A 26181-nucleotide genomic window follows, 5' to 3' on the forward strand; every position below is an offset into this window, starting at 1 on the left:
ATTGCATGCAAATGTCGCACAACAGTGGAATTATCACAGTTCATCACATTTGCCTGTTCTTGAGAACACTGACGAGGATCATGGTGGATTAATGCGTTTCAATGATCTTCATCAAATCCTGCAAATCTTCCTGTACGTGCAGAGTCACTAATGTCAAAACTATCATCCTTAAAATGAGAACATCATTTTCTTTCCATACTCTGTCCAATGACCTTACCCCCATACACAGCACAAAAGTTTCTGTCTGCTTCCACTGCTGTCACCCCTCTATTGAACTGAAACAGAAGAAAATGTTGAAAATGTTCCAAATTCTCCATTTGACACACTATTTTCTAGCATCCATAGCTCCATTTGTTATCTCCAAATGACAAAATGACAATGTGTAAAGTCAAATAGCAACAGTGAAACACAAATAAAAAATGAAAATTGATAAATAAACCCATAGCAACAGAATACCAACATGCCAAATAAAAACACTACAAACTTATACACCAACCTTATATTATTGGGCGTTTTTAATGTGCAGGTGAGCAGGAAGGAAAAAATTGTAGGTCTCCACCCAACACACCAGAGGACAAAGCAAAAGGGAGAGTATGTAACTGACTTCTGCAATGCATAAAGCAAAAATATAACCAAAAAAAGTCAGAGAACGGGAAGGGGCTATTGACTCAGACCATTATTTAATGGAAACAAAAGTGAGACTCCAGTCTGATAAATCTAGGCCTAAAAGTAAGCAGTTTCCAAGGATAGACGCTGAATGTCTCAATCAAACCTATGGAACACATTATGAATGTCAGCCCCAAAAATACAACAGCCCTCAAGAAAATGTAATCAAAGATGGTGAAACACAGCTTGTGATAAAGTGATAGAGGACTGAATCAAAGTGTCGGTGCAATGGAATGGATGTAGAACTACTGAGAGATGGGAGTGTTTTTTCCTAATGACACAGAGAATGGTCTCCAAAATAATCTGCAAACAAAAATGAGCTTATTACAACCAGACTTATGGAAACAGAACAAGACTTCTTCAAAAATAACACCAGAAATTTTATAAGACATTCAAGGGGAACCTATCTCATTATCATTCACCATAATTATGTTTCATTCGAGCAAATGGAACATCAGAGATGAATAATAAAGAAAACTGCATGATACTCGCTGACTAATTCCAAAACCGACCCAACTATGATTCACTGAAACAAAGACTGCCTTTCAAAAAAATTGTGCCTTCAAAAAAACTGTGCCAAATCCAAATTCAGAAGCGCCAACAATACGGAAATAACAAAATGCTTAAAAAATAACAAAGCTCTTTGTGAAGACAATATAACTGCCGATATGTGTAAATTAGGGGAGATGAACTTTTAAAGAAAATACTCACATGTAAAGGTTCAAAATAAAGAAATATTCAATTTTTACTTTTTTACATTTTAAAAATCTAACGACTTTCCATTTTCAGCTGGTATATAATTTATTCAGTTCAGAAAACTACCATTATTTTTAAAATATTTTTGAAATATGTTCTGCATGGGCGTGACCCAATGTAGCGCTGTTAAACTGTTGTCAAATGTTGTACTCTTGAATCTACATGCTCTTCATGTGCATTTTAGTGATGTGAGAGAAAATAAGTGTTACAAAATAAGTGTTGTGGCTAGAAATTCTCTGAAGGCTTTTAAGAAAAGGAGAAAAGTTGGAAAGCCAAAGCTAGGTATTATTACCATAAACAATAAAGATGGTAACCAAGTGTGCGAACCTAACCTTGCTGATACACCTGCCTATTCCAAAAATCTTCCCCCATGAGCCATGGACCTTGCCGTTGGTGAGGAGGCTTGCGTGCCTCAATGATACAGATAGCCGTACCGTAGGTGCAACCACAACGGAGGGGTATCTGTTGAGAGGCCAGACAAACGTGTGGTTCCTGAAGAGGGGCAGCAGCCTTTTCAGTAGTTGCAGGGGCAACAGTCTGGATGATTGACTGATCTGACCTTGTAACATTAACCAAAACGGCCTTGCTGTTCTGGTACTGCGAACGGCTGAAAGCAAGGGGAAACTACAGCCATAATTTTTCCCGAGGACATGCAGCTTTACTGTTTGATTAAACGATGATGGCGTCCTCTTGGGCAAAATATTCCGGAGGTAAAATAGTCCCCCATTCGGATCTCCGGGCGGGGACTACTCAAGAGGACGTTGTTATCAGGAGAAAGAAAACTGGCGTTCTACGGATCGGAGCGTGGAATGTCAGCTCCCTTAATCGGGCAGGTAGGTTAGAAAATTTAAAAAGGGAAACGGATAGGTTAAAGTTAGATATAGTGGGAATTAGTGAAGTTCGGTGGCAGGAGGAACAAGACTTCTGGTCAGGTGAATACAGGGTTATAAATACAAAATCGAATAGGGGTAATGCAGGAGTGGGCTTAATAATGAATAAAAAAATAGGTGTATGGGTAAGCTACTACAAACAGCATAGTGAACGCATTATTGTAGCCAAGATAGATACGAAGCCCACACCTACTACAGTAGTACAAGTTTATATGCCAACTAGCTCTGCAGATGACGAAGAAATTGATGAAATGTATGATGAGATAAAAGAAATTATTCAGGTAGTGAAGGGAGATGAAAATTTAATAGTCATGGGTGACTGGAATTCGTCAGTAGGAAAAGGGAGAGAAGGAAACATAGTAGGTGAATATGGATTGGGGGGGAAGAAATGAAAGAGGAAGCCGTCTGGTAGAATTTTGCGCAGAGCATAACTTAATCATAGCTAATACTTGGTTTAAGAATCATAAAAGAAGATTGTATGCATGGAAGAACCCTGGAGATACTAAAAGGTATCAAATAGATTATATAGTGGTAAGACAGAGATTTAGGAACCAGGTTTTAAATTGTAAGACATTTCCAGGGGCAGATGTGGACTCTGACCACAATCTATTGGTTATGAACTGTAGATTAAAACTGAAGAAATTGCAAAAAGGTGGGAATTTAAGGAGATGGGACCTGGATGAACTGAAAGAACCAGAGATTGTACAGAGTTTCAGGGAGAGCATAAGGGAATAATTGATAGGAATGGGGGAAAGAAATACAGTAGAAGAAGAATGGGTAGCTTTGAGGGATGAACTAGTGAAGGCAGCAGAGGATCAAATAGGTAAAAAGACGAGGGCTAGTAGAAATCCTTGGGTAACAGAAGAAATATTGAATTTAATTGATGAAAGGAGAAAATATAAAAATACAGTAAATGAAGCAGGCAAAAAGGAATACAAACGTCTCAAAAACGATATTGACAGGAAGTGCAAAATGGCTAAGCAGGAATGGCTAGAGGACAAATGTAAGGATGTAGAGGCTTGTCTCACTAGGGGTAAGATAGATACTGCCTACAGGAAAATTAAAGAGACCTTTGGAGAAAGGAGAACCACTTGCATGAATATCAAGAGCTTTGATGGAAACCCAGTTCTAAGCAAAGAAGGGAAAGCAGAAAGGTGGAAGGAGTATATAGAGGGCCTATACAAGGGCGATGTACTTGAGGACAATATTATGGAAATGGAAGAGGGAGTAGATGAAGATGAAATGGGAGATATGATATTGCGTGAAGAGTTTGACAGAGCACTGAAAGACCTGAGTCGAAACAAGGCCCCCAGAGTAGACAACATTCCATTAGAACTACTGACAACCTTGGGAGAGCCAGTCCTGACAAAACTCTACCATCTGGTGAGCAAGATGTATGAGACAGGCGAAATACCCTCAGAATTCAAGAAGAATATAATAATCCCAATCCCAAAGAAAGCAGGTGTTGACAGATGTGAAAATTACCAAACCATCAGTTTAATAAGTCACAGCTGCAAAATACTAACGCGAATTATTTACAGACGAATGGAAAAACTGATAGAAGCCGACCTTGGGGAAGATCAGTTTGGATTCCGTAGAAATGTTGGAACACGTGAGGCAATACTGACCCTACGACTTATCTTAGAAGAAAGATTAAGGAAAGGCAAACCTATGTTTCTAGCGTTTGTAGACTTAGAAAAAGCTTTTGACAATGTTGATTGGAATACTCTCTTTCAAATTCTGAAGGTGGCAGGGATAAAATACAGAGAGCGAAAGGCTATTTACAATTTGTACAGAAAGCAGATGGCAGTTATAAGAGTCGAGGGGTATGAAAGGGAAGCAGTGGTAGGGAAGGGAGTGAGACAGGGTTGTAGCCTATCCCCGATGTTATTCAATCTGTATATTGAGCAAGCAATAAAGGAAACAAAAGAAAAGTCCGGAGTAGGTATTAAAATCCATGGAGAAGAAATAAAAACTTTGAGGTTCGCCGATGACATTGTAATTCTGTCAGAGACAGCAAAGGACTTGGAAGAGCAGTTGAACGGAATGGACAGTATCTTGAAAGGAGGGTATAAGATGAACATCAACAAAAGCAAAACGAGGATAATGGAATGTAGTCGAATTAAGTCGGGTGATGCTGAGGGAATTAGATTAGGAAATGAGACACTTAAAGTAGTAAAGGAGTTTTGCTATTTGGGGAGCAAAATAACTGATGATGGTCGAAGTAGAGAGGATATAAAATGCAGACTGGCAATGGGAAGGAAAGTGTTTCTTAAGAAGAGAAATTTGTTAACATCGAGTACTGATTTAAGTGTCAGGAAGTCGTTTCTCAAAGTATTTGTATGGAGTGTAGCCATGTATGGAAGTGAAACGTGGACGATAAATAGCTTAGACTAGAAGAGAATAGAAGCTTTCGAAATGTGGTGCTACAGAAGAATGCTGAAGATTAGATGGGTTGATCACATAACTAATGAGGAGGTATTGAATAGAATTGGGGAGAAGAGGAGCTTGTGGCACAATTTGACTAGAAGAAGGGATCGGTTGGTAGGACATGTTATGAGACATCGAGGGATCACCAATTTAGTATTGGAGGGCAGCGTGGAGGGTAAAAATCATAGAGGGAGACCAAGAGATGAATACACTAAACAGATTCAGAAGGATGTAGGTTGCAGTAGGTACTGGGAGATGAAGAAGCTTGCACAGGATAGAGTAGCATGGAGAGCTGCATCAAACCAGTCTCAGGACTGAAGACCACAACAACAACAACATTCCAAAAATGAACAGCATAGAGACGGAAGTGATTATGCTTTCTGCAGGACCTGACCATCATTTTACAGGGATTTGCTCAAGCACATACAGTGCAAGCTGTTACTGATTTGTTTGACTGATGAGGCTGCTAAGTGCTATACCACCTACCACACTCCCCTGACTTAAGTCCTCGTAAGTTCAACTCGATTTCTGAAATGATGGAAACATTTCACGGCATTCACTTCAGAACTGCTACAAATTCGTCGGTCGATAGACCGCGCCACTCGAACTGTCAACACAACTGGCACTGCTAAGAGTATCCTACAACTTTCACATTGCTGGCAACCAGTTATACACAATGCTGCTGACCACTTTGAAGGTCAGTAAAACTTTGAAACACGTATCTATTTTGTATGAGCTGTAAATAAATAGTTGCCACTATTAAAGTTCCAACTCTCGTATTTGATACGTCAGTTCTCAACAGAATTTTTGCAAACTGTGTACAATGTGTTCAGTGTAGTGAATGAAGTTGGTCTGTAACTCTACAAAAAACCATGTAGAACTTGGCAGTGAAATGGAACTGAAGTGTGTTAAGTGTTCCTACATGACCACCTTTTGGAACAGTGTGGCAGTAACCCCAAATGAAGAATAGTAGCAAACTCTATGAACATAACATTAGATTTGTTTATGTCTTGCAAAAAATTGGTAAGGGTTCTACTGCAGGGGCAGTTTTCTGTGGCACGATGAATCTTCCAAATCCAAATTCTCCAACCATGTTTACGAACTATAATAGATTTATTAAGCCTACAGTATAAGACGTCTGTAAAGAATCTATGAAGAAAGCTGTGGAAGAGGCAGAAACAGAAAACAGTGGTAACAGAGACTTGACTGCAGTATTCAAAGGTAGGTGGCATAAATGGGGACACACATCTCTTCATGGTGTAGTATCTGCCACCAGTACGTATACAAGGAAAGTTTTAGATGCAGCAGTAATGTCTAAATATTGTAGGTGCTCATAAAAAAATAAAGGTACACACAAAAATAATTGCCCAGATAACTACGGGAATGGAAGTAGCTGGTGTTGCTAGTATATTTCAACGTTCTGTTGTGTGTGATAAAGTGCGATATGTGAATTATCTCTTGGTGACGGTAATTCTAAAGGTCTCAAACATATTCAAGAACTGAAGCCCTACGGTGATGATGTTGTAGTGCAGAAATTTGAGTGTACTGGACATGTACAGAAACAAATGGGATCAAAACATCAGTGACTGAAAGCTTCGTACAAAAAAATAAAACCTCAGTGATGGAAAAGGGTTGGATGGGACGGCAGGGTTAACTGACAAAGTAATTGACAAAATACAATACTATTACGGAATGGCTATTAGGCAAGACACAGACAGTGTCCACGAAATGAAGAAGGCTGTTTGGGCTCCTTCCCTCCCCCCCCCCTCCCTCCCCCTCCCTTTCAACCAATGAAAGCCCTCATCATTACTTGTGCCCCAAAGGAGAAAACAGTTGGTGTAAGTACAAGGGGTTGCTAATTGGTGAAGTGGACACTCATAAACCAAGTCTGCCTGATGCAGTAATGGAAGTGATAAAACCCATTTTCAGAGACTTAGCAGCACCTGAACTGTTGAAAAAGGGTGTTCATGGAAAAACTCAAAATCCCAATGAAAGTGTAAATAGTATTATATGGTCAACTATCCCCAAGACTGTTTGTTGGAATAGAAACAATTCACTTAAGTATTTCGAAATATAGGAATGGAGATAGGTTTCAACATGGTACGAGCAGTGCATGCTTAAGTCATGGAACGTCTTCGGGCTGCTGACAGGGCTATAAATAGCCTAGAAATATAAGCCAGAGTACACAGGAAGAGGACAAAGAGGAATCTGGAGGAGGAGTTTGCAGAAGATGAAGATAATCCATCCTATGAACATGGAATGCACTAATAAGGTAATCCAAACTTGGTCATTCAATTCCCAAAAGATTTTTTTTTTTTTTTCCAAAAAAATTACATGTTTTCTCAGGGTCTAACAAACCAATTTGTTTCAAATTTTCAGGAAATGTTACACAGTTCCTTCTGTGTAACTTAACACAGCTGTTTTCCAAAAATCTGTATATTGTTGAATTTATAAACAAAAAATGCCACAGAAAAGTAGTGAATTTTCATTTCAATAGAAAAAATTAATCTCTAACAAATTAATTCAAATTTTTAAAAATCCCTGTGTTAAGTTGCAGCCAATACACTAATAAATAACCTGTAAAAATTTCAAGTTCCTGGGAAATGTAACAATATCATGAGAAGAAAAGTTGCCACTCATCATACAGCAGAGATGCTGAGTTGCAGATAGGCACAAATGAGAGACTTTCACAATTAAAGCTTTCGGCCATTGGCCTTCGTCAACAATAGACACACATGCACGCATGCACACGCACGGGCACGCGCACGCGCGCACGCACACACACACACACACACACACACACACACACACACACACACACACACACACACACACGCACGCACGCGCGCGCGCGCGCACACACACACACACACACACACACACACACACACACACACAGGACTGCAGTCCAGTGTGGTTCAGCTACCTGAGACTGCTGTCGTGTGTGTGTGTGTGTGTGTGTGTGTGTGTGTGTGTGTGTGAGCGCGCGCTTGCATGCATGCATGCATGCATGCATGCACATGTGTGCATGTCTATTGTTGAAAAAGGCCAATGGTCTGAAGCTTTAATTGTGAAAGTCTTTTTGTTGTGCCTATGTACGACTCAGCATCTCAGCTATATGGTGAGTAGCAATTTTCCTTCTCATAATATTGTTACATTCTGAGAAAGCACGTAATTTATAAGCACTATTTTAACATTGGAAAGATAGGGCTTTCCAGAGCCCCTTAAAGCAGATCTGGGAAACTAAATCAACTCCACAGGATTACGATTTTGTATTGATACAATCACTGTATAAGAAAGGAGGTAAAAATCTGCTGGTTATAAGAAATTAGGGATGATTTAGAAGACATGAACACCACAGAAGAAATACAATAAACTGTCTAATTGTCTAACTTTTGGAACACTAGTAATGAAGCACAGGTCTATGGTTAAGTTTAAAAAGAAGACAGGCAATAAATTGCCCAAAGAATGTAATAAAAAGTCATAGTGGACTGATGAAGAGGCTTTGGGAGTATAAGAAGTCAGATACCATCAAACCAACTACCAAGTTTAAACACTCTCTTCAAGTGGTCAAAATGAAAAAAGAAAAAGATGAAAAGGTGAATTAATACTTCTCAGATGTGGAGAAGATCCAAGGAAGTACCACAGTGAAAAGTGCTGGGACCACTACACTTCTTGGTGTACATTAATAACCTTGCTGAAGACATCAAAAAGAAATTAATCCTATTTGCAGATGATACAGGTGTTATAGAGTCAAATTAAATGTGTGTGGAAAAAAATGTTCAAGTATCTCAAACACCAACTAGATAATTCATTCAGCAATAACAAACAGACTCCTAAAATATCAACCAAAACACAGTATGCTACTGCTAGGAACCAATGACAAAAAATTTAAGCAAGTAGAAAATGTAAAATACGGATGACAAATCGACAATGACAGAACATATCAGTAAAATAAGCAATTTGCTATAACTTACAGAAATTAGTCACAGTTTTTAGCATTAAAGTTCTCAAACTGTTTTATTATGCACAGTTCCACTCCATTATATCACATTCGGAATCTCTGTAAATACAAAAAAACTTACCATATTGAAATGGGTTATCCGCAAAATAACCACTGCAAGAAACCAAAGGAGTTGCAGCCAAGAATTTTTTAAAAATGGAAAGGTATATGAAATAAGAAACAGATGGAAAATGAGAGCAATACTACACCAGACAAGTCATTATGAAAGGAGTGTGATATACCGGGTGATCAAAAAGTCAGTATAAATTCGAAAACATAATAAACCACGGAATAATGTAGATAGAGAGGTAAAAATTGACACACATGCTTGGAATGACATGGGGTTTTATTAGAACCAAAAAAACAAGGGTCACAAAATGTCCGACAGATGGTGCTGGACAGCAAAACTGCTACCGTGACAGGTGAGAGGTATGCCGATATGTTACAGAATCGCATCATCCCCAGCCTGCCTGATAAACACCTGCTGGAACCTACAATGTTTATGCAGGATGGTACTCCACCCCATATTGCTAGACGTGTGAAAGATCTCTTGTGCGTGTCATTTGGTGATGATTGTAGGCTCAGCCGCCACTTTCGTCATGCTTGGCCTCCCAGGTCCCCAGACCTCAGTCCTTGCGATTATTGGCTTTGGGGTTACCTGAAGTCACAAGTGGATCGTGATCGACCGACATCTCTAGGGATGTTGAAAGACAACATCCGACGCCAATGCCTCACCATAACTCCGGACATGCTTTACAGTGCTGTTCACAACATTATTCCTCGACTACAGCTATTGTTGAGGAATGATGGTGGGCATATTGATCATTTCCTGTAAAGAACATCATCTTTGTTTTGTCTTACTTTGTTATGCTAATATTGCTATTCTGGTCAGTTGAAGCGCCATCTATCAGACACTTTTTGAACTTTTGTATTTTTTTGGTTCTAATAAAACCCCATGTCATTCCAAGCATGTGTGTCAATTTTTACCTCTCTATCTACATTATTCCGTGGTTTCTTCAGTTATCAAATTTATACTGACTTTTTGATCACCTGGTACATGGAGATGTATCTATATAATTGTCTTAAAACATTACTACCCAGAAAGAAAACACTTCTGTCTTTAAATACAATGATATACGAATGTTCAAAGAGAACCTATTGTATTCATTAAATGAATATTTTAATTCAAATTTATTTTTCTGCTCATAACATCCTCCGCCACACACCGTCAGGTGGCTTGCGGAGTATGGATGTAGATGTAGATCTTGCATGTGTGGGCAAAGTCAACAAAGAACAGTTACAACATTATTTCTACATACAGAGAAATGTTCATACTATTACTAGAAGAGACGATCCAAAAATTTGATGCAGATGAAATATTCAAATTCAATGAAATTCAAATTTTAGGAATATGAAGCATATTTTAATAAAAATAATAATATTTCAGGGGTCACATGAATACTACTCTATACTTAATTATGTATATACATTAATAAGTTATAAACTACCATAAATATGTATGATGCCAATTCCCATAGGCATCAATGCATTACATATCAATTAATTACACTGACTGGCTGAAAAATGAATTGTTCAAGAGACAGTTGTCTTTAAATTTCATCATTCATTACATTGGTACCAGAAAGATTATTGTTAAATGTGGAATGAATCTACTGTGCAGCAACGTTTGACTGACGTTATCTCTCAGCTATACCCAGCATGACTGATTAATAGTGTGCATTCAGGTGTTCTGCCGAGTTGTTTCCATTTTATGCACGACATTTCAATGACTGGTCCAGCCATCTTCTTCAGGTGCAGCACCTGAAGAAGACGGTTAGGTCAGTTTGTAGCGGTACACTGCCTGATTTCTCTCTTCGTTTGTTGTCCTCGGTGTTGCTACATTGGCTGAAAAATGGGTTGTGGATTCCGGCACTGATTACTGTAAATAATCAGGTGCACAATTGCGTTTCACAGTACTTTAATTTCACTCTTCACAACTCCCTAACAATACACAGCTATATGGCCGATGCACTATTGTTTAACATTCGATAAGCCTCATTAATAGATTGCAGGTGAACGTCCACATAGCTACAATAGTTTACTACTGAACATATACAAGCAGTAAAACCCTAACCACAAAGTTCACGGTTCTTGAAGAATAGAAAGGAACGTATGAAGCAGACACTGTCATTGTTTTTACACACAGCCTAATTATTTAACATTTATTCCACAGTTAAGTTGAAGCATTGCTGTTATTCTGACCAACACAGGTTTCTCATCTGAAACTCAGCCATGGACTGACTTTCTTGTGACCAAAAACCGGGCCCTTATATATCCTCACAATAATAGGTACTGAAACTTCACATTGTTCAAAGTTAAATTTACAGAAATTACAGTTAAAATTTAACTCATCAAATTAACAAATAATCGAAAAATTGGTTCTTTTTAACAGTTTCTTCTACTGCAAGTGTTATGCCAAATTATTTGTTTAAATCATAAAATTAACATATATAGTTATGCAAACAATACTTTTGACAAAACTGTTAATTACTTTGGAATTAATTAAGGCCTGGCTTTGCTAACATGTTTTCGAATAGAGCCAAATAAATACTTTAAGATTACTAATATTTCGTCTTCCAAATGTTTCCAATTATTACAGCATTTCTATTTGGCTATATGTTAACAACAGAATTTAAGTTACGAGACAATTACTGATTTTGCCCTATACTGAAAATATTAACTAGGAGCAGCCAAAATAAATTAGAAAATCAATTACATACATAAACTAAGCACAAAATTAGATCTGGTGTAATATTCTTTAAGACTAAGGGCCACTCTTTCTCTTTTATGAAAATGCAGATTATAATCACGTATGTTAATGGTAATTAGTTAAAATTGAAAAAATGAATTTTAAGGAGGCAGAAGGCAAAACAAGCGGGGAATTAAAAATATCCCAGCTTGCTTTATCACAAGCTGTCTAAATGTTGTGAATAAAATGGAGACAAATTGGTAGAACAATCAGAAGCACACTATTAAACTTCAGCTGAAATATCTTCACCAGATTGTACTCTACAGCATGTCTCAAGGAACCTGTGTGCTTGCTAATGCCACACCACACAGGACACTAGGACACCCCCATCCAATACTAGTTTCCCTGAATTCTGATAATGGGAACTTACCATCCAGCATCACCTTGCATCCTGCAATTCTACTGAACCCTCTGTTAAGACAGACATTCTTTTATTGGTAGACCATTATTAACTCTATTTCTTATTCACCTTTTTACCTCCATCATCCCAATTTGCTCTTCATCTTCTGCCATTTCTGTTGTGACTCGCCGATCTTTCACAGTGCCGCTGCGCAGTTACGCGCGTCCTCTACATGTGGCGCTGTCTGCCAGCCATGCAGCAGCAGTGCCACCTAAGCGGCCAGCCAGCCAGCGGCCACTAGACTTGGACTCAGTTATGATTTGACTATTAAAGTGTACACACGTCTTACTCTGTTTACTTGATCTGTGACTTTCATGTATTGCGTCTTCCTTGAAATATATTTGTTCCATTTGAAGTAATAACAATTGGCGACGAGATAGTGATTTTTCTTTTCCATCATTGACCCACATGTTTCCATGGCTACTTTAGAGCAACTATTGCACAGTCTCATAGAACAGCAAACGCTTCTCACAAATGCGATTCATGATTTCGTCGCGGTATCCAATGTGGGGTGTGTCTCGTTGTTGTCTCTACCTCCTTTTCCTCCTTACGATGAGACGGCGGAAGACTGGTCTGATTACAAAAAACGTCTTCGACAGCACTTCTTGGCATTTCATGTCATGGACGAACAAACAAGTAAGTCTCTGTTCCTTTCGTGGATTTCACCTCAAATGTATCGGTTGTTGTCGCAATTGGCTCCTTTGAAAGATCCTGCGTCTTTGACCTTTGCTGAAATGTGCTCACTTCTGTCCGTCTATTTTCAAAAGCAAACGCATGTGGTAGCCTCTCGTGTTGCCTCTTATCATTGTCAAAAACAACCGAATCAATCCTATCGCGCTTGGGCTGCTGAACTTCACGGCCTCAGTAGAAAGTGTCAATTTGTTACTGAAGTTCACAAAGAATCCTACGCCGATTCCATGGTACGGGATGCTATTATCCGATCGGCGCCCAACAAAGAAGTTAGGCAACATGCCCTTCAGATGGCAAATCCGACTCTAGATGAAGTCCTATCCATCCTCAGTCTTTTGAAATTTCTCGTGCCGCTGGAGCGCAAATAGAGGCATGGGGCGACGTCGGGGAAATACAACCTCTGTGCGATGTTGACGAAGCGTATGGCGTGTCCCCGCCAGCCGGCATGGCCGCAGTACGCTCCCAAGCGCAGCCTCGGCCTAACCGTAAACAAACCTCTAAGAAACTGCAGCAAAACCCACGGCAACTTCCTTCATGTCCGCGGTGTTTTATGAAACATTCACAAGAAGATTGTCCACAACGTTGGGCCGTGTGTCACAAATGCAAAAAAAAAAAAAATGGGTCATATGTCATCCGTTTGCAAATCCGACCGCATACATGATGTTCATGAACATGACGCTGATTCTGATTCTGTGTTGTCTGCTCTGTCAGTTGTACTTCTTCCCTTTCACGGATGTTATTCCTCACTGTCCAAATACTTGGTCAAAATGTTCGCATGCAGGTGGATACTGGTTCTGCTGCCACTATCATCAATTCTCAGATGTATCTTCAGTTGGGTTCTCCAATCCTGTCACCTGTCACTAGGCAATTACAGACTTACAATAAACAGAAGATTTCTCTCTTGGGACAATTTGATGCTGATGTACCTTACAAATCTGTCATTCGCACTGTTCCCATATTTGTGGTCGACCATAGTAACGCGGAGAATCTTTTTGGTTTCGATGCATTTCGCATTTTTGGGTTCTCCATAGATGACTCTGTCAATATCGTCTCTGATGCTATTCCTTATGCTCAATTGGATTCCTTGTTGACATATTCGTCCCTTTTTTCTCCTGGGTTAGGCCGTGCAAACGACTTTGAAGCTCATATCACGCTCAAACCCACTGCTCGGCCTAAGATTTTTCAGGCTTGGCCCATTCCTGTGGCTCTTCATGATCAGGTCAAACGGGAGCTGGATCGTCTCACTGCTTCAGGGGTCTTACTTCCTGTCACTTCCAGTGAGTGGTCCTCTCCTATCGTTGTCGTTGCTAAGCCAAATGGTGATAGTTGTCTCTTCGGCGATTTCAAAGTCACTGTAAATGCTCAATGCCTTATCGACACTTACCCTATGCCTCGACCTGAAGAATTGTTCACTAAACATGCTGGAGGCCAACATTTTTCTAAACTTGACCTGTCTGAAGCTTATCATCAACTTCCTCTCGACGCTGCTTCCCGGCAGTTTCTGGTCCTTAACACGCCTTTTGGCCTCTATCAATACCAACGATTGCCATTCGGGGTTGCCAGTGCCCCTGCTCTCTTTCAGCGATTCTTGGGACAATTATTTCTCACTGTCCCTGGATGTATAAATTACATGGACGACATTGTTGTCACTGGCTCCACCACTGAAGAACATCTTCAGAATCTCTGCACACTTTTTCATGTCTTACAGACTGCCGGTCTTAAGTGTAATGTTCAGAAATCAAATTTTTTTAAGGCATCTATCATGTACTTGGGGTTTCAACTCTCTCGGGATGGTATTCGTCCACTTCAGCAAACTGTCGCTGTGATCGATGCCCTTCCTTGCCCTACATCTGTTAAGGAACTGCAGGCCTTCTTGGGGAAAACAGCATACTGTCACAGGTTTTTACCGTCTGCTGCTTCGGTGGCTCAGCCGTTGCATCACCTGTTGCATAAAAACATGCCTTTTCACTGGTCCGCATCATGCAATGTGACTTTCCAAAAATTGAAGACTATGCTGAAACAGGCCCCGTACCTGGCTACTTATCGACCTGGCCAACATCTTGTTCTTGCCACGGATGCCTCTCAATACGGGGTTGGTGCAGTCCTTGCGCACCGTTTTTCTGACGGTTCTGAACAACCCATTGCTTATGCCTCCAAAACGCTCACGGATGCCCAACAAAAGTATTCTCAATTTGAAAAAGAAGCTTCAGCCATTATTTATGCTCTTCATAAGTTTGGCATTTTTCTCTATGGATTCAAATTTCATCTTGTTACGGATCACAAACCACTTGTTTCCTTGTTTCATCCATCAACGTCACTTCCAGACAAGGCTGCACACCGCCTCCAGCGTTGGGCTCTTTACTTGTCTCGTTTCAATTATGAGATTCATTTCCGGCTGACAGCTCAACATGCAAATGCTGATGCACTGTCTCGCCTTCCCATGGGTCCTGATCTGGCATTCGATAGGGACGAACTTTTGTGTTTCCACCAGGATGTTGCCGAGCAGCAGGTTGTGGACAAGTTGCCCATCACCGGGGACCGGCTGGCAGCTGCTACGGGTTCTGACCCTACCCTCTCCCGGGTTTTACGCTGTATTCAGAAGGGTTGGCCAGATCGTCCGTCCACTAAGACTTCTGATCCATTGTGGAACTACTACGCTTTGCATTACTGCCTCACGGCTAGGGATGGTGTTATCCTCCTTTCCACCGAAAATGCTTCGCTGCGTGCTTCGGTCTTGCGCCTCCTTCACCAAGGGCACTGGGGTGTGTCTCGCACAAAATCTCTGGCGCGCCATCATGTGTACTGGCCGGCATCGACATGGTCGCTGTCTACGGACCTCGTGCGTCACAGGCCGCTGCCCCGAAGTCATCTTTGTCACCATGGCCTTCGCCTGAGAAGCCCTGGAAGCAAATTCATGCTGAGTTCGCGGGACCTTTTTTGGGTACTTATTGGCTTCTCGTTACTGATGCCTACTCTAACTTTCCTTTCATTGTCCATTGCACGTCGCCTACCACTGCGGCAACCACCAATGCTCTAGCTCGCATTTTCTCTTTGGAAGGCCTTCCCTCTACTCTTGTTACTGATAATGGTCCGCAATTTGCCTCTTCCGATTTTGCAGATTTTTGTGCCCGTAACAGCGTCATGCATGTCACGGCCCCTCCATTCCATCCACAGTCAAACGGTGAAGCTGAACGGCTGGTCCGCACATTTAATGCTCAGATGATGAAACTCCTGACTTCTTCTGCTGCTGATGATGCGCTTCTCCAATTTCTGGCTTCTTACCGTTTCACCCCCATGGGTGACCACAGCCCGTCTGAGCTCTTACATGGCCGACAGCCCCGCATGCTACTTCATCTTCTTTGGCCTTCCACCTCACGGCCGCGGGTGCCTTCGCTTGGCCGGTTCACCGCCAGCGACCTTGTATGGGTACAGGGATATGGCAGGTGACCAAAATGGAGTCCGAGCCGCATCTTACGACACCGTGGCCGACGCCTGTATGAAATCCAGATGGACACGGGTGTTGCAGTGCATCATTCGGACCAGCTTCAGCCTCGTGTGCCGGCAACACCTATTCCGGATGCCGCTACACCACCATCGGCTCTACCTGACGCTCGGGATCCTGGAATCTCTCATTACTCACAATGCTGTCCTCTCACCATCATATCAGTGCCAGCACAAGAACTGACACCAACAGGAGACGTGCCCGGGCAGGAACCAGATGATCATCATCTGTCGGAGCAACTCTACTCACCTCTTTCTGCTACGGACGCGGACGCATCGCCCATGTCTCCTGTTATAACAACCGGACTTGTCGCAACGGGCAGATTGGTGCATGGGGCCCCAGCAGATTCAACCCCCACCTCCCCTGTCATCTCGACCTGTTATCATCGGGGGCACTTCCGTCTGTACGGGAAGCCTCCTCCTCGAGACTTTACGGCCAGTCAAACAATACCTATGGACGTTAACAATCTACAGGCCACCTCCATCAAGACCTGTGCAAAAACTTCAAAGGGGGGAAAAGTGTTGTGACTCGCCGATCTTTAAAAGTGCCGTCGCGCACTTACGCACGTCCTCTACATGTGGCGCTGTCTGCCAGCCATGCAGCAGCAGTGCCACCTAAGCGCTCAGCCAGCCAGCGGCTGTTAGACTCAGACTCAGTTGTGATTTGACTGTTAAAGTGACACACGTCTTACTCTGTTTACGTGATCTGTGACTTTCATGTATTGTGTCGTCCTTGAAATATATTTGTTCAACTTGAAGTTATAACAAATTCTAATGGCCCTTTTCTGTAATTTAAAAACCTCTCTCAAGCGACATTTAGTTGCACCCCAGAATGTTATTCCATAGGATATAATAGAATGGAAATAAGCCATATACACTAATCTTGTACACTCTGCACTGCAAACTCTAGAAAATATTCTCAGTGCAAAACATGCTGAATTGAGTTTTTTGGATATGTATGTGACATGGTCTTTCCAGCTCAAGTGCTGATCTATGTACCTGCCCAAGAATTTTGTAGACCAGACTTTCTCCATTTCATGGTCACTCAATAGTAAATGGTGATCATCCTTCTCATTTACTTTATCATACTGTATGTAATTTGTTTTATTTAAATTGAGTGTTAACTTATTAGCATAAAACCACTGTTGCACACTCTTCAGAACTTTAACTATTTGGCTTCTGAAGCTTATAGGCCTATTTATTGAGACATATCAAGATTTAAAATATGTCCTACAATGTCTTCGCAACATATTCAACAATGTTTTCTACACTGTTTTAAATAACGTTGTACGAAATTTCATCAGGGATTAATTTACAAAAACTTTTGTTGATAATTTCATCAATAAGAGGGCACGGTTTTTCATTATTGTCTTTTTATTGATATAAAAGCAGTTTTCACTGATTTTACTTTCTGTTTACTCATTGTCACATTCAAACACATCCAATGTGTATAAAAAGTAATAACTTTGAGTGACCATTTCCAGCTATAAGCAGGCATGGGTCAAAAATTAAACTACATAGTTAAACTTAAAGAGTTCTCTTTTTTTGGGAGGGGGGGGTTATATACCAAGATAAAAAAGATTAAAGAACATACAGTTGAAGTACAGACCCAGGAAAACTACCCAAAATTTTTCATCAACTCTGCCAATGTATAGACTAGTTAGAGAAGGACAGAGGCTATTGTACAAAAAGTGCAAGAAGACAGCATGACTGCACGTCATATTACCTATTCTTGGATCAATCTGTCCACAAAATTATGATATTGCTGCTTTTTACGGAGTGTCACCAGATGAATTTAAAAATCTAATCAGTAATATATTCTTCTTCAGCACAAAAATCTGTTTAACTATACAAATGCTATGGCTTTTAAGTTATGAGCACTGTTCATAAAAGTTATCCAAGTCAGCCCTTTGGCACGCATGTAGGTTGTGCAAACTTGGGGCCTCCCATCTTCAAGTGGCTGTAGAAATGGAACCAAACAACATATTGATCTGAGATCTTGTACATTCAAGATATTGTGGAACCTTCACATAAAATTTCATTAGATTTAAAGTGGTAGAGCTGGGATCCATGATCAACTTGACTTGGAATGACCTTCCCATCAGCACTAAAATTATTTATTGTTTGTATTGATGGCCTCAAATCTATATGAAATCAACAACAGAAACCTTTTAAATAGCTCTGGGTTAATTTAACCATACACACAAAAATTTCCACACTGAATAATCTTGTCTTAATCTCAAGATGACTTTATCTCCAAATGATTGCTGCAACCTGCATCCTTTTGAACTGCTTACTGTATTCATCTTTCAGACACCCTCTAGTATTTTTGCCCCTGACACTTCCCTCTAATACTAAATATGTGATCCCTTGATGTCTGAGAACATGTCCTATCAACCTAACTCTTCTTTTAGTGCAGTTGTGCCACAGATCTTTTTTTCCCCAGTCCTACTCAGTACCTTCTCATTTGTTACAAAACATACCCATCTAATCTGCAGCATTCTTCTGTAGCACCACATTCCAACAGCTTCTATTTCCTTCTCATCTGAACTTTTTATCAACAACATTTCATTTTCACACAAGACTGCAAGCCAGATAGATACCTTCAGAAAAGGCTTCCTAACCTTTAAATCTAAATTCGATATTAACAAATTTCTCTTCAGAAGTGCTTTTCTAGCCATTGCCAGTCTACATTTTATAACCTCCCTACTTTCCTCATCATCAGATATTTTACTGCCCAAAGAGCAAAACTCATCTACTACTTTTAACGTCTCAGTTCCTAATTTAATTCTTCAGCATCGCATAACTAGATTCCATTACTTGGTTTTTCTTTTTTTAATGTTCATCTTATATCTTCCTCTCAAGACACTGTACATCCCATTCAACTGCTCTTCCAAGTCCTTTGCTGTCTCTGGCGAATTACAATGTCATCAGCAAACGTCAAGGATTTTATGTATTTTCCCTGAACTTTAATTCCTTCTCCAAATTTTTCTTTGGTTTCCTTTACTGTTTACCCAATGTCCATATTGAATAACATCAGGGATAGAGTACAATAGTGTCTCACATCATCAACCACATCTGGTTTGTGTACGAGCTGCATACAACCTTTAGCTCCCTGTGTGTTGCCTCTGTTACCTTCAGAATTTCAAAGAGGGTATTCCAGTCAGCACTGTCAAAACCTTTCTCCCAAGGTACAAAAGCTATAAAAGTAGGTTTGCCATTCCTTAACCTATCTTTTAAAACGTGTTGTACAGTAAGTATTGCCTCACATGTGGGTCAATGTAAGCGTCCGATTCCACCCATTTGCTTTGACCCATGGCATAAAGGTGTTATGGTGTGTGACATCATTAAGGCGCGGAGTTTATGAGTTTGTTGTGTTTGTAGGTGTCGTCTTGTTGTGTTTGATGGCACCCTCTCCTTGTGTGCGTGTGTGTGTGTGTGTGTGTGTGTGTGTGTGTGTGTGTGTGGTGTTGTGATTTTGGTTTTGTTTTTTTGTAGTGGGAGGTGCTGGTTTTTTTATCAATAGCTATGGTTGACCTATATAGGTCAAGGGAAATGACCAGTTCTAATTTTCGTAGGTTTCTTTGTAGGTATTGGTGTTTTGGTATCGTCAGCTGCGGTCAATGGAAATGTCTGATTCCAACTTCTGTAAGTTTTGCTGTAAGCGTTGGTGTTTTGGTATCATTAGCTGCGGTTGACCTCTATAGTTCAAGGTAAGTGTCTGATTCCTGTAAATTTTGTAATTATTTTTTTTTCGTCATTTTGTGTGTTTTGGGATCATGGTGTGTTTTTTTTTTACTGTTATATTTAGCTTGTCACCTCCCTAAAACCCCTAGTTTCCTGCAGTTGCCCGTTAGTTTGATTGTACTTTAGGAGGGAGATGTTATTGTCTTATTTATACGTATTTTCGTGTTTGTTGCCATGTGTATGTAGTGACATCATTGGCGCCATATTGGAGACACTTACAAGGGAAGCTCCCCATCGCACCCCCCTCAGATTTAGTTATAAGTTGGCACAGTGGATAGGCCTTGGAAAACTGAACACAGATCAATTGAGAAAACAGGAAGAAGTTGTGTGGAACCATGAAAAAAATTAGTAAAATATACGAACTGAGTAGTCCATGTGCAAGACAGGCAACATCAAAGAGAAAGTGAGCTCAGGGGTGCCGTGGTCCCGTGGTTAGCGTGAGTAGCTGTAAAACTAGAGGTCCTTGGTTCAAGTCTTCCGTCGCATGAAAATTTTACATTCTTTATTTTCGCAAAGTTATGATCTGTCCATTCGTTCACTGACGTCTCTGTTCACTGCAATAAGTTTAGTGTCTGTGGTTTGCGACTGCACCGCAAAACCGTGCGATTAGTAGCACCGCCGTGCCTAACAACGGGAACTGAAAACATTTGATCGCAAGGTCATAGGTCAACCGATTCCTCCATGGGAAAACACGCCTGATATATTCTATACGACACTGGTGACGGCATGTGCGTCACATGACAGGAATATGTTGTCGACCCACCTAACTTGTACACTTAGCGAATGGGTAAAAAGATTCTTCTACCTAGCCCAATTTAGGTTTTCTTGTGGATGTGACAATCACTCCCAAAAAAGTGATGAAAACATAAGAGTTCGTCACATATACTGAAAATAAAAAGTTAAAATTTTCATTGGTGGGAAGACTTGAACCTAGGACCTCTCGTTCCACAGTTGATCTCGCAAACCACGGGACCACGGCGCTCCTTGGCTTACACGGTCCTTGATGTTGCATATCTTGCGCGTGGACTACTCAGTTTGTATATTTTGCTTATTTTTTTTCATAGTTCCACACAACTTCTTCCTGTTTTCTCGATTGATCTGTGTTCAGTTTTTCAAGGCCTATCCACTGTGCCAACTTATAACTAAATCTGAGGGGGGTGCGATGGGGAGGTTCCCTTGTTAGAATAGCCATTTCCACCATACTGATGACGTCATGGGTCAATGCAGACATGTGGAATCGGACACTTCCATAATCCCTCAAATGTTGCTATATTTCTCCAGGACCCAAACTAAGGTCAGTTTCTACCAGTTTTTCCATTCTTCTGTAAATAATTCATGTTAGTATTTTGCAGACATAACTTACTGAACTGATAGTTCAGTAATATTCACACCTGTCAGCACCTGCTTCCTTTGGAATTGAAATAATTACATTCTTTCTGAAATCTGAGGGTAGGTTTCACCTGTCTTATACATCTTGCACAAAAGGTGAAATAGCTTGCTCTCCCTAGGATATCATTAGTTCTGAAGGAATGTCATCTACTCCAGCTAGGTCTTATTTTGTCTTCAGTCTTCCAATATTCTGTCAAATTATTCTCGCAGTAAAGTAACATAAATAACACATTAATTTAACAATAAATTAATAGCTTCAGTCACTACACTTCTGAAGAGTAACTGTATAGCATCTTCGGCCATGCACCTCTTGAACAAACGTATAGCTTTGAAATTATGTATTTACTGTTTCAAAGTTTTCATCTATACATGCACACATCAAAAAAAGTTTTGCATCACCTTGGTTGTGACAGTTCGGGAACCTGTACAGAAAATTGGAATAGAGATCAACATAAACATCATTTCCGCCCTTTTTATTGCTCATGAAGACCACACACTGCATGTTGTACCACCATACAGCGAGACCTTCAGAGGTGGTGGTCCAGATTGCTGTACACATCGGTACCTCTAATACCCAGTAGCATGTCCTCTTGCATTGATGCATGCCTGTATTATCCGTGGCATACTATCCACAAGTTCATGAAGGCACTGTTGGTCCAGATTGTCCCACTCCTCAACAGCGATTCAGTGTAGATCCCTCAGAGTGGTTGGTGGGTCACGTCGTCGATAAACAGCCTTTTTCAATATATCCCAGGCATGTTTGATAGGGTTCATGTCTGCAGAACATGCTGGCCACTCTAGTCAACCGATGTCGTTATCCTGAAGGAAGTCATTCACAAGATGTGCACAATGGGGGCACGAATTGCCATCCATAAATACGAATGTGTTGCCAATATGGTTGCACTATCAGCTGGAGGATGGTATTCACGTATCGTATAGCCATTATGGTGCATTCCATGACCACCAGCAGCATACATTGGCCTCACATAATGCCAACCCAAAACAGCAGGGAACCTCCATCTTGCTGCACTCGCTGGAGAATGTGTGTAAGGCGTTCAGTCTGACCGGGTTGCCTCCAAACACGTTTGCAACTATTGCCTGGTTGAAGGCATATGCGACACTCATTGGTGAAGAGAATGTTATGTCAATCCTGAGTGGTCCATTCGACATGTTGTTAGGTCCATCTGTACTGCGCTGCATGGTGTTGTGGTTGCAAAGATGGACCTCGCTACGGACGTCGGGAGTGAAGTTAAGCATCATGCAGCCTATTGTCCACAGTTTGAGTCGTAACATGACCTCCTGTGGCTGCACAAAAAGCATTATTCAACATTGTGGCATTGCTGTCAGGGTTCCTCCAAGACATAATCCATATGTAATGGCCATCCACTGCAGTAGTAGCCCTTGGGTGGCCTGAGCAAGGCTTGTCATCAACAGTTCCTGTCTCTCTGTATCTCCTCCATGTCCGAACAGCATTCGCTTTGGTTCACTCTGAGACACCTGGACACATCCCTTGTTGAGAGCCCTTCCTGGCAAAAGGTAATAATGCGGACATGATTGAGCCACGGTAATGGCCGGCTAGGCATGGTTGAATTACAGACAACATGAACTGTGTACCTCCTTCCTGGTGGAATGACTGGAACTGATCGGCTGTCGGACCCCCTCCATCTAATAGGCGTTGCTCATGCATGGTTGTTTACATCTTTTGGTGGGTTTAGCGACATCTCTGAACAGTCAAAGGGACTGTGTCTGTGATACAATATCCACAGTCAACGTCTATCCTCAGGAGTTCTGGGAACCGGGTATGCAAAACTTTTTTTGATGTGTGTATATGAAAGGGCCTGACTGATTCACTGCCTCATCACCACTCAGCTCAAACTGCTATGGATAGAAACTTGAAATGTTGTTGTTGTTGTGGTCTTCAGTCCTGAGACTGGTTTGATGCAGCTCTCCATGCCACTCTATCCTGTGCAAGCTTTTTCATCTCCCAGTACCTACTGCAACCTACATCCTTCTGAATCTGCTTAGTGTATTCATCTCTTGGTCTCCCTCTACGATTTTTACCCTCCACGCTGCCCTCCAATACTAAATTGGTGATCCCTTGATGCCTCAGAACGTGTCCTACCAACCGATCCCTTCTTCTGGTCAAGTTGTGCCACAAACTTCTCTTCTCCCCAATCCTATTCAATACTTCCTCATTAGTTATGTGATCTACCCATCTAATCTTCAGCATTCTTCTGTAGCACCACATTTCGAAAGCTTCTATTCTCTTCTTGTCCAAACTATTTATCGTCCATGTTTCACTTCCATACATGGCTACACTCCATACGAATACTTTCAGAAATGACTTCCTGACACTTAAATCAATACTGGATGTTAACAAATTTCTCTTCTTCAGAAACGCTTTCCTTGCCATTGCCAGCCTACATTTTATATCCTCTCTACTTCGACCATCATCAGTTATTTTGCTCCCCAAATAGCAAAACTCCTTTACTACTTTAAGTGCCTCATTTCCTAATCTAATTCCCTCAGCATCACCCGACTTAATTAGACTACATTCCATTATCCTTGTTTTGCTTTTGTTGATGTTCATCTTATATCCTCCTTTCAAGACACTGTCCATTCCATTCAACTGCTCTTCCAAGTCCTTTGCTGTCTCTGACAGAATTACAATGTCATCAGCGAACCTCAAAGTTTTTATTTCTTCTCCATGAATTTTAATACCTACCCCGAATTTTTCTTTTGTTTCCTTTACTGCTTGCTCAATATACAGATTGAACAACATCGGGGAGAGGCTACAACCCTGTCTTACTCCCTTCCCAACCACTGCTTCCCTTTCATGCCCCTCGACTCTTATAACTGCCATCTGGTTTCTGTACAAATTGTAAATAGCCTTTCGCTCCCTGTATTTTACCCTTGCCACCTTTAGAATTTGAAAGAGAGTATTCCAGTCAACATTGTCAAAAGCTTTCTTTAAGTCTACAAATGCTAGAAACGTAGATTTGCCTTTCCTTAATCTTTCTTCTAAGATAAGTCGTAGGGTCAGTATTGCCTCACGTGTTCCAGTGTTTCTACGGAATCCAAACTGATCTTCCCCGAGGTTGGCTTCTACTAGTTTTTCCATTCGTCTGTAAAGAATTCGTGTTAGTATTTTGCAGCTGTAACTTATTAAGCTGATAGTTCGGTAATTTTCACATCTGTCAACACCTGCTTTCTTTGGGATTGGAATTATTATATTCTTCTTGAAGTCTGAGGGTATTTCGCCTGTTTCATACATCTTGCTCACCAGATGGTAGAGTTTTGTCAGGACTGGCTCTCCCACGGCCTTCAGTAGTTCCAATGGAATATTGTCTACTCCGGGGGCCTTGTTTCGACTCAGGTCTTTCAGTGCTCTGTCAAACTCTTCACGCAGTATCGTATCTCCCATTTCATCTTCATCTACATCCTCTTCCATTTCCATAATATTGTCCTCAAGTACATCGCCCTTGTATAGACCCTCTATATACTCCTTCCACCTTTCTGCTTTCCCTTCTTTGCTTAGAACTGGGTTTCCATCTGAGCTCTTGATATTCATACCAGTCATTCTCTTATCTCCAAAGGTCTCTTTAATTTTCCTGTAGGCGGTATCTACCTTACTCCTAGTGAGATAGGCCTCTACATCCTTACATTTGTCCTCTAGCCATCCCTGCTTAGCCATTTTGCACTTCCTGTCGATCTCATTTTTGAGACGTTTGTATTCCTTTTTGCCTGTTTCACTTACTGCATTTTTATATTTTCTCCTTTCATCAATTAAATTCAATATTTCTTCTGTTACCCAAGGATTTCTACTAGCCCTCGTCTTTTTACCTACTTGATCCTCTGCTGCCTTCACTACTTCATCCCTCAAAGCTACCCATTCTTCTTCTACTGTATTTATTTCCCCCATTCCTGTCAATTGCTCCCTTATGCTCTCCCTGAATCTCTGTACAACCTCTGGTTCTTTCAGTTTATCCAGGTCCCATCTCCTTAAATTCCCACCTTTTTGCAGTTTCTTCAGTTTCAATCTGCAGTTCATAACCAATAGATTGTGGTCAGAATCCACATCTGCCCCTGGAAATGTCTTACAATTTAAAACCTGGTTCCTAAATCTCTGTCTTACCATTATATAATCTATCTGATACCTTTTAGTATCTCCAGGGTTCTTCCATGTATACAACCTTCTTTCATGATTCTTAAACCAAGTGTTAGTTATGATTATGTTGTGCTCTGTGCAAAATTCTACCAGACGGCTTCCTCTTTCATTTCTGTCCCCCAATCCATATTCACCTACTATGTTTCCTTCTCTCCCTTTTCCTACACTCGAATTCCAGTCACTTGAACTATGGAGAACTTGAAATATGGAGAGGGAATTAATCTTATACTCTAGGCATTATTTAAGAAGGGATTATTCAGTATTCCACTCGTAAGAGAGGGAAATAGAGGTTACAAGGTTTTTTGAAAAAAATGTTGCTACTAAGGCTATTTTGCTGCTAGAACCACTGTGATTGATACCGTATTTGGTTTCTCGGTCAGAAATGAAAAGAAAAAACTGTGTTAGCGTTTTTGGAAATTCAACATGTAAGGGGGTGATACAGTGGGTGAACATTTCTCAAGTTGTTATTGAAAAACTACTAAACCATCTTTAAAGCTATCTCTATGAAAACTGGTATTTGACTTCTCGGTTACAAATAAAAAAAAACAGGTGTTTCAGTGTTTTTGGAAATACAACCCCTGAGGAGGTGAAATAAGGGATGAAAGCTTCACGCAAATATTTCATTACGGAAGCGTTTTTGAAGCTATATCTACGAAAATTTGTAAATTTAGAAATATAAAAACTCCTATTTTAGCGTTTCTGGAAATGCAACCCCTAAAGAGGAGAAATTGG

This window comes from Schistocerca piceifrons, chromosome 9 (genome assembly GCF_021461385.2).
Source record: "Schistocerca piceifrons isolate TAMUIC-IGC-003096 chromosome 9, iqSchPice1.1, whole genome shotgun sequence".
Classification (NCBI taxonomy): Eukaryota; Metazoa; Arthropoda; class Insecta; order Orthoptera; family Acrididae; genus Schistocerca; species Schistocerca piceifrons.